The 10,276-nt window shown below is 46.8% G+C and overlaps 1 long non-coding RNA gene across 1 annotated transcript; it reads right to left on the bottom strand.

Annotated features, from left to right (window-relative positions):
* Positions 1-893: 893 nt before the first annotated feature.
* On the bottom strand, positions 894-1,301 carry LOC132632762 (uncharacterized). The gene is made up of 3 exons (XR_009579464.1): positions 1,245-1,301; positions 1,101-1,161; positions 894-999 (listed from the first exon to the last, which is right to left on the bottom strand). It is a non-coding gene; the product is annotated as an uncharacterized LOC132632762 (long non-coding RNA).
* Between the last annotated feature and the right edge of the window lie 8,975 nt (positions 1,302-10,276).

Raw genomic sequence — 10,276 nt, 5'->3', positions numbered from 1 at the left:
ACTTACCCCTAATGTTTATTTGGTAGCAGGATATTTCATGATTAAGTTTGAGATTAAATTTATATCTTGTTTGGTAGACGGGTCAACCAAACACATTAAAACACATTATAAATTTAATCCCATCTTAATCCGAGATATCCCATCAAACTTGGAATTATTTAATCTTACTTCTCAGGTGGCATAAATTAGTCCAAGAGTTATAATACCATAATAATTTAGTCCGCGAACCGAATGACCCTTAAGCTTTACTCCACCTATGAAACTAAGGGAAATCCCCTTTTATTCAGGATGCTGCAGCAATTACAGAACACTATTCCAAATTCCAAATTCCAAATTAAAGATTTGACACTTGGCTCTTAAAGATGAAATGAACAGAAGAGGAAGGCAAAACATCAGTGAAAAATGCAATCCATATTTTGTCCCGTCAAACAGATTTATTAGACTTGATGATAACAAACAACACTAGTTCTACACTAGATCAACTTTCATCTCTACTTCATCATTCACATGTTCCTTGACCACTTAACAGTTTCACAGCTTTGAAGGAGACTTGTAAAAAGCCCATGGTTCGTCGGGAGATGCATACTGAGTCACCTGCTTAATGTTTAGGTAGTTCTCAAGACCCCTGCGAGAAAGAAGAAAGAGCAAAATATCACTTATCAGTTGTATAACTTGCCAATATCCTCCTCTAGTTACTCCTCTAGTGTGGTAATACTACAACTACAGTTTTTACCTTCATAGTGGATTGCTTTTTTATAACATAGCTAATTCCAGAAAGAGAATTTTAAGCAGCATAAAAGAAACAAGATGGATGTGAAGGGAAAGTGAGGTAATTGCTAAGCCACTTAAATGTTATTCAAGATGGTACCAAAATCAACCAATGAGTGCTTACTATTGCCCAAGTTCGCGTCCAAATACACTACGCTTTTTACCGCCCCATGGAGGTTGCCAAAAGCATGGCTGCGAGCAGTTGATCTAGACAATCCCTGACTGAAAAGCCTGCAAAGTTCAATTAAGAAGAGGTCATCCCTGATTTTGCAGAAGCAGTACCTTTTGGTATGGAAAAAAGATGTTTTTAGCAATTGCGAAACTGCTCTCACCTTTGTGAAACGTTCACACCTATCAAGGTCTTTTGACAAAATAGCAGAACCCAAACCATACCTAATAGAGCAAAACGTGTAAAATAAGGAAAAAAAATGTTTGTAAAATAACAGAACCATCTATCTGAAGTCTAGCCAACTCACTTGGTATCATTTGCTAGCTCAATGGCTTCCTCTTCAGTTTTAAATGTTTTGACACAGTTAGCTCGTTGTTATCTTCTCATTTTGGCGGGAACGGTTGCATCATGTCTCCCTTTTCAGCGGCCACCTGTCCTATCCCGGATGGTCCGCTCTTACAACCGCCGCATGCGCGTCGTTTCGAGTCACTTTTCATTAATTATGGGGGGGCACGTTGCGCTCCCGGATTGGCCGGGGAATCGTAACCACCACAGCCCCATGCCTATATAAGGCCTTTCCATTTCATCATTTGAACATTTAGTTCTTTGATTAATGCTCTCTGTTTCAAACGTTTCGCCTCTTACTCTTTCAACATATTTGCTCATAATCATCTAAAAAACTCGATTCTTGTTGATCTGCTGCTTGCATTACGTGAAAAGGATCGATACCGCCATCTTTTCTACTTGTTATTCTCGCCTGTTGCTGCTTCCTTCTGTAGCTTTTTCCATTTTTTGAACCTTTTGACTGTTCCCTTCGCTCTTTTTCCTTCTTTATCTCCTCTTTCGAATCCATTCAACTTCCTCCTTTCATATTTCCCAATGTCTGAAACCACTTCCCATGACATTCCCTCGGTTTCATCCCCAGGAATCGAGCCCGTATCCCCGACTAAAGCAAAGAGCTCCTTCAAGCCTATCGCCTCGGATATTATACCGGCCAAACCCAACTTCCACAAAGACCTCGAGGTTGAAAAACCTTCGTCGGTGTCCGACAGGGGGTTCGACGTGAGGCGGTACCCCTCTTCCATTACCGAGGATAGGATCGACCTGGTCTGGGCCGACTGCGGGTGGCATACGCGTTCGGTTCAAGTCTTCACCCCCGAGCCAAACGAATCAGTCACCGACCACCGGAAAGGCTTTTTGTACGTCTACACTTACCCCTTCACTCTCAAACTCGACCCTCCGATCGACCCGGTCATCTTAGACATGTGTCGGACTTACGGCGTGACCTTGGCCCAAATCGGTCCGATTGTTTGGAGGGTCGTGGCGTGCCTCCGGCTACTGGCCAATAACGTCGAGAAAGAGCTCACGTTGGCCCACTTGATACGCCTATATTCTCCGAGGCTATTCCGGGGCGGCGTAATAAAACTAGCAAAACGCAGTCGGAATCTTTTTTTCTCGAAGATGGATGAAGACAGAGACCGAGGCTGGTTGGAGCGGTTCGTCCGGGTGCGGACCTCGGACATCATTCCGAATGATTTCATGCCCTTCCCGGAAGAGTGGAATAACAAGCGTAAGCCTGAACTTCGAGTTATTGCCTTTGTATGTTTTGTCATCCTTCGGTCTTACTTTCTCACTGCTTTTCTTATTTCTATTAGCCAACGGATACATTCCTGCGGTCGTCCGTAACCTGAATGAATGGGTCACGGCGCTCCTCAACCAGTATGACCACGACAACCGGACATGGGCCCACCTGTCACGCGGCCGATGGGTCGCGCAAAACCATGGTAGTACTTTGCTTTTACCCGTGTTCACTGCATTTTTCACTATCCGTACTCATTGTCTCTTCGGCTTTCAGGTTTGCCCAAGAGCTCGGTGGATCCAAGACCGGAGCCGGGCGCCAAACCCACAGCGTCGGCACCTGAGTTCGATTCAGCGGGTGCGTCTCGTGCCCTTGCTGCTGCTGCCGCTGCCAAAAGAAAGAGGCCCTCGGAGAGAGGGCAAAGTCGAAGAAGAGCGCGAAGAGCGTCGCCCGGACCTCACGAGATGAAGCAGAGCCCGATATCATCATTCGGAGAGTTGATGGCGATTCTCCCGTGGCTCCGATCCCGGAGGGGGCTGTTGCCGTTTCACCTCTCCCTGCTGCTGCTGAAGGACTTCAGGTTCCGGTCTCACAAACAGGTGCGGAAGAAATTCTTTCCCCGGCTCCTCTAAGGTCGATTGACTTTGTCGACATTACAGGTGAAACTTCTTCTGAAGAAGCTCCCCTGCAAAGGATAAGGAGTTCAGGGGAGGCGGCCGCTGCTGAAGCCGATCCCGGAGATCGAAGTCCCCGTTGACGTTAATCTGACGCCCGAGCACGAGCCTGCTGCAACTACGGAACCCCCGAGCTTTGACGAAAATATTGAGGCTGCTCCAAGTTCCTCTACTCCGGCTCCGAGGCCTAATGAGTTTGACGATATGTTCTCGGGCACCCCTCCCGCTACCGGCGAAGTTGCGGGATTCGGGCATCTCCCTATCCCTCGGGCCACGAGGTCGGCCAACCGGTCCTCCGAGTCTGGGGCCAGGGACAGCTTGGTGCGTATTTTTCCGGCGCCAAGCGTGGAACCGAGGAGAACAAAATCGATCGTGGTCACCGTCCCCGAGGATTGCAGCTTCCTTTCTCGCCCGGTGGGCGTAGCGAGCTATCTGAGGCCTCTTGTCTCAGATTCTGACAAGCGGAAGATGACCGGGGTCACCTGGCAATGCCTCATCAACGAGGGTATGCATGCGGGCAACCGGGTAGGATTTTAAGCCGTCTCTGCACACCCTTACTGAGAATTTTAATCCTATCTCGTTCAAGTTTTTAACTTGCTCTCTTTTGCAGAGTGTGGTGCTTGTCAACGAGGCCTTCGTCCGCGCCCAACAAGAGATGGATGATCTTAAGGGCCAATTGGATGCCCAGGGCCGGGAAACAGAAAAGTATTTGCACCTTCTTCAGGAGAAGGAGGAGGAGTTGAGTCGGGCAGTCGCTCTTTCCAATCTTCAGCCCGAACTTGACGCAGCGAAGGACGAGAACCGTCAGCTGAGTAGTGAACTGGTCGCCATGACCGAATACAATCGGAGCCTCGAAGCTGAGAAGATCAGCCTTAGCCGGGATAGCGCTCAAATTCCTCTAGGCTCGGTGAGCTTGAGACCACTTTCTCCCAACTCCGGGAGGAGCTGGATTTGGTGAAGTCGGATGCTGCGATCTTGGCCGAGAGGAACCGGCTGCTCGAATCTGAGAGTGCCCGGTATCAAGAGCGTGCTAGGGTGTTCGAAGAGAAAGTGGAGAGCAGGGCCCGGACGTGCGATGATCTGAAGAACGAACTTAAGGAAACGGCCGATGCAAATGACACCCTCCAGGCCGAGCTTCAATCGGCCATCCAAATGCAGAATGTTCTTGGGGAGGACCGGGATGCCCTAGTAGCGAAGTTAGCCCAGGCCGAGGCTGATTTGGACGAGGCTCTGAAGAGCGTCGAGGCTGCGGAGGCTCAGGCTACTATTGTTGCTGAGTACGAGAAGTGGAAGTCCCGGAGGATTACTCTCGAGCAGGCCGAGCATGGCTTTACCGATCTTCCGGCCCTTATTGCCGAGGCTAAAAGGGTCGAAGGAGAGGCTAAGGATGCTCTTGGTTCCTACTCCGATGACTCTGAGCGTACAGAATTTGAGCGCTCCGGTTCCAGCCATTCCGAGTAGATTAGGGCCTGTACTTGGCGTTTATCTTTATTTTATTTTTTGCCTCTGTAGGGCATTGGTTTTCCGATGTAAAAAACATCCCTTTGTATAAATGAAAAATGCATCTTTCTGGTTTCCTTGTTTGAATGTTTGCTATTATTTTTGCCAGAAGTGTTGGTCCGTTTTGAGGGCGAGCTGGCTCGTGGTCGTTAGTTCACCGTGCCCATAGGACTTATCTGATGCTTTTTTAGAATAAATAGTCTCGGAGTCGTTAACTCACTGTGCCCGTAGGACTTACCTGATGCGTTGTGAATTCAGATGTCTCCGAAACACGATAGGCATTTCCTTAGGGCCGGTATTTTTTCGACAATATTTTTGGGCCGGTAATTTTTCGGCCTTGGCTAAATTTTGATGTAACAGTCCCCGTTTGGGGAAGTTTATCAAATTTTGGCTCGGATTATTTGCCTTAGTCGAATTTTTTAGATATTTTGGCTCGGTTCGCTATGACCTCGTTGCCTTTGTCGAATTTCGACCGTTGTGCCCTGTATAGGGCGTGTGAATGAAGCAGTGTCGAAATACAACGGTTATCACCGGGGTAAGGTCCATTTATCAGAAAGACACCCGAGATATTGTTATCCGAACTTTCGATAGTTTTGTGCTTGCAAAATGTTTGTTCACATGAAAATTTTCATTCCTTTTGCCTTTGCTGTAGCAAATACTAAATGGGACACGATTCATTATAATCGTTTGGTCCTTACATCGAATGCTAAATGGGACACGATTCATTATGATCGTTTGGTCCTTACATCGAGGGCTAAATGGGACACGATTCATTATGATCGTTTGGTCCTTACATCGAAGGCTATGGCCGGTGGCCGGGATAATTTTGTCGTAGCAAGTGTTGAGTTTGTCCGTCTTCTTTGACCGGGATAATCTTCGATGCGGACATAGTATTCCCCTAGCACGTATCCGAGCTGCAAGGTCGGGTGAGTGCTATTAAGTCCCCACTCGGATGGCGTGACCTCGATGGTCCGGGCGTTCGTCCCTTATTTTTGTCAAGTAACACGTGATACTTGTTGCCTCATTAAAAACCTTGTCGGAAAACCTATTTTGGGACAAAACCGTACTAAGGAAAAGAGTGCAACACGTGTTTTCAGATTTGGGCTCTCTGCTCTGCCCGATACTCGGCTTTCTGCAAAAAAGAAAGGTCAAAAATAGAGGAAACGTGGGGTATTCTTACCTCAGTAGTAGTATCTCTTTAGATGAGCCACATTCCAGTTATTGCGCAGCCGTTGCCCGTCCATGGACTCCAACTGGTATGATCCTTTTCCCGTTACCTCGGTTATCTTGTAGGGTCCTTCCCAGTTCGGGCCCAGTTTTCCTTCATTGGGATTCTTGGTGTTCAAGGAAACTTTTCGGAGCACCAAGTCCCCAACTTGGAAATGACGAAAATTGGCTCTCCGATTGTAATACCTTTCCACCCTTTGTTTTTGAGCGGCAATACGGACCAACGCGTTTTCGCAAAGCTCGTCCGTGAGGTCGAGTTTTACGGCCATGGCCTCCTCGTTTGATTCCTCGGTTGCATATCGGAACCGGAGGGTCGGTTCGCCAACTTCTACGGGGATAAGGTCTTCAGCCCCGTAAACCAGCGAGAAGAGAGTCTCCCCCGTGCTTGATTTCTCTCCAATGATGCTTTGATGCTTCAAGTCTTTTCCTTAGGTTTTGGATTATTGTCCTGTTCGTGGATTCCGCTTGTCCGTTTGCACACGGGTGATACGGAGTTGACACGATTTTCTTGATCTTCAACCCTTCGAGAAATTTGTTAACTTTGCCGCCTACGAACTGGGGCCCGTTATCACAAGTTATCTCGGCGGGGATGCCAAAGCGACAGATGATGTGATCCCATATGAAGTCGATGACCTCCTTTTCTCTGATTTTTTCAAAGGCCTGCGCTTCAACCCATTTGGAGAAATAATCAATCATAAACAAAATAAAACGGGCTTTACCTGGTGCCCATGGTAACGGGCCGACGATGTCCATTCCCCACTTCATGAAAGGCCAGGGCGACACCACCGAATGCAACAGGTCTCCGGGCTGATGAATCATCGAAGCATGCCTTTGGCACCCATCGCATTTACGGACAAATTTTTTTGAGTCTTCGTCTATTCGGTTCCAATAGTAACCGGCCCTGATAATTTTTCGGACCAGAGCATCGGCACCGGAGTGAATTCCGCATGTCCCTTCGTGCACCTCTCTCATCACATACTCCGTCTCCCCGGGGCCCAAACACTTGGCCAGTGGTCCGAAGAAAGAACGCCGGTATAATTGGCCGTCTACCAAGAAAAAACGGGCAGCCTTGGTCCTTAGCGACCGTGATTCCTTTGGGTCATTTGGGAGCTTACCATCACGCAAGTAGTCGATGTATTTGTTGCGCCAATCCCAAGTTAAACCCATAGTGTTTATTTCAGCGTGTCCGTTTTCTATGGCTGCATTTGACAAGTGCACCGTTGCTCCGGGGTTGATTTCCTCCCCTTCGACCGAGGATCCCAAATTTGCTAATGCATCAGTCTCGCTATTCTGCTCCCTCGGTATGTGCTGCATGGTCCATTTTTTAAATCGATGAAGTACCACTTGGGTTTTTTCAAGATACCTCTGCATCCGTTCGTCCTTGACCTCGAAGACGTCGTTCACCTGGTTTACGACCAAAAGCGAATCGCATTTTGCCTCAATTATTTCGGCCTCCATACTTCGAGCCAGTTCCAAACCTGCAATCATAGCCTCATACTCGGCTTCATTGTTAGTCAATTTAGCAGTTCTAATGGACTGTCGAATGGCATCCCCGGCCGGGGTCCTAAGGACGATCCCTAGCCCGGAACCTCTGAGGTTCGAGGCCCCGTCCGTGTGTAGAGACCAAATGCCCGAGGCCTTTCCCGAGGTCAGCAGAAGCTCTCTCTCGACCTCGGGGACCATAGCCGGGGTAAAATCTGCCACGAAGTCGGCCAAGATCTGGGATTTGATGGCCGTTCGAGGTTTATACTCGATATCATAACCGCTAATTTCTACGGCCCATTTGGTTAATCTGCCCGATAATTCCGGTTTATGCATAATGTTTTTAAGAGGGTAAGTAGTTACTATACATATTGGATGACATTGAAAATAGGGCTTGAGCTTTCTGGAAGCGCTTACTAATGCCAATGCCAATTTTTCTAAATGGGGATAACGGGTCTCCGCATCCCCCAAAGTTCTACTCACGTAATAAATAGGGAATTGTGTACCTGATTCTTCCTGGACCAACACGCCACTTACCGCTACCTCGGAGACAGCAAGGTAGAGAAAAAGTGGCTAGTCCGCCTTCGGTGTGTGCAGCAACGGGGGGCTAGACAAGTACCTCTTCAATTCTTGTAGAGCTTCTTGGCACTCCGGTGTCCAAGCGAAGTCGTTCTTCTTCCTCAGTAAGGAGAAGAAACGATGACTCTTGTCCGAAAACCTCGATATGAAGCGACTCAACGCTGCTATCCTTCCGGTGAGCCTTTGTACTCCTTTGACATTATTCACTGCCTCGATATCCTCAATGGCCTTGATTTTGTCCGGGTTGATTTCAATACCCCGGTTTGACACCATGAAACCCAATAATTTACGGGATCGGACACCGAAGGCGCATTTTTCCGGGTTCATGTTATACTTGCGGAGCACGTCGAAGGTTTCCTGCAAATGCTTCAAATGGTCCTCTGTTTCCAGGGACTTAACAACCATATCGTCAATGTAAACTTCTATTGTTTTTCCTATTTGTTCTTCGAACATCTCATTAACTAGGCGTTGGTAAGTTGCACCGGCATTTTTTAGGCCAAAAGGCATCACGTTATAGCAGTAAGTCCCGTACCGGGTGATGAAGGACGTTTTCTCTTGATCCCCCGGGTGCATCCGAATTTGGTTATACCCGGAGTAAGCATCAAGAAAACTTAGCATCTCATGTCCGGCCGTCGCATCGATCATTCTATCGATGTGAGGCAACGGAAATGAGTCCTTCGGGCACGCTTTGTTTAAATCCTTATAATCGACACACATTCGAAATTTATTACCTTTTTTGGGCACCACTACCACATTAGCAAGCCAATCCGGGTATTTTACCTCCCGGATAAAACCTATTTTTAAAAGCTTTGTTACCTCGTCTTTTACGAAGGCGTGTTTTGCTTCCGCCATGGGCCTTCTTTTTTGCTTCACCGGGGAAAACTTCCCGTCCAAGCTGAGCTTGTGAGTTGCCACTTCCGGTGATATACTTGTCATATCTATATGCGACCATGTGAAGCAATCGGCGTTAGCTCGAAGAAATTCAATTAACTTGTTCCTGAGCTCCGGCGTAAGCCCCGTGCCTAGGTATACCTTTCTGTCCGGTAGGTACTCGAACAGGACGATCTGCTCCAGCTCCTCTACAGTTGACTTGGTTGCATCCGAGTCATCCGGCATGACGAACTATCTGGGCACCTCAAAATCATCTTCTTCATGCCTGGATCCGACCCGGTGTGCTTTGATTGCTATTGGGCGTGCTCTCCTCCGGTTACATCTTTTTCCTTCTGAACCGATTCTTTGGGCAGAGGCCCTGCTTTCTCTACTGCGAACATTTCCATTGCAGCGGGCTGTTCACCTCGGATGGTTTTTACCCCTTCCGGGGTGTGGAATTTCAGCAACTGATGCAGTGTTGAGGGCACGGCCCTCATACTATGTATCCAGGGTCTGCCCAGTAATGCATTATACTTCATGTCCCCTTTCTATCACGTAGAGCACCGTTTGTTGAATGGTGCCATCGACATTTACAGGCAATGAGATCTCCCCCTTTGTGGTTTCACTTGCCATGTTGAACCCGCTGAGTACCCGGGCTACCGGTACGATCTGATCAAGCAGCCCTAGTTGTTCGACCACTCTCCACCGGATGATGTTGGTCGAGTTACCTGAGTCAATCAAAATACGTTTTATTGGATTCAAAATGGCGACCCACTCATAATTTTCAGTTACGATTTAAAAGCTTATATCAATCATATTCCTCATAGTCGATCTTGCAATGGGAAGTTCAAGTTCATGTAATTTCCTTTTTTGTTTGTCTCACAGTTTTTTGGTCACAATATGTTTAGCTGCAAGAAATCTTTTTAGAAAAAATCAAGGTTGTAAGTTATATACTAGATATTGTTGGGGGGAAAATAAAGATTGCAAGTTATACATCAAAATTCGTAGGCCTATGGGCTAGCCATGATTTCTCTGATGTTTGTGTATCTCTCCCATCTAAATTTTTTCTTAGAGTTTATTAACAGAATACACAGTTTGCCAAAAACTAATATTGTGGAGATGATTTTCTTCTTACGATTTCAATTACTGTAGGTATGTCTCTATATAAAATTAATCATTTTATGATGAATCAATCAACTATGTAATAAAGAAATTAAAAAAAGACGAAATTCAATGCAATTGAAACCTATATATTTTTGAACGCACACGAGTGTGTATTATTTTTTATTTGTTTTTGTAATGGTGATATTTTTTGATTAAAAAAAATATATCTTGCGCAGTAACTCATCATTCCCTTTGGAACCGGTTGACGAATTCACGCAGTAACTCATCGTCTCTTTGGGTTATACGGAAAATATCGGCCTTGCG

Source organism: Lycium barbarum, chromosome 3 (assembly GCF_019175385.1).
Source record: "Lycium barbarum isolate Lr01 chromosome 3, ASM1917538v2, whole genome shotgun sequence".
In the NCBI taxonomy this organism is placed as follows: Eukaryota; Viridiplantae; Streptophyta; class Magnoliopsida; order Solanales; family Solanaceae; genus Lycium; species Lycium barbarum.
This window is presented reverse-complemented; position numbering and strand designations above follow the sequence as displayed.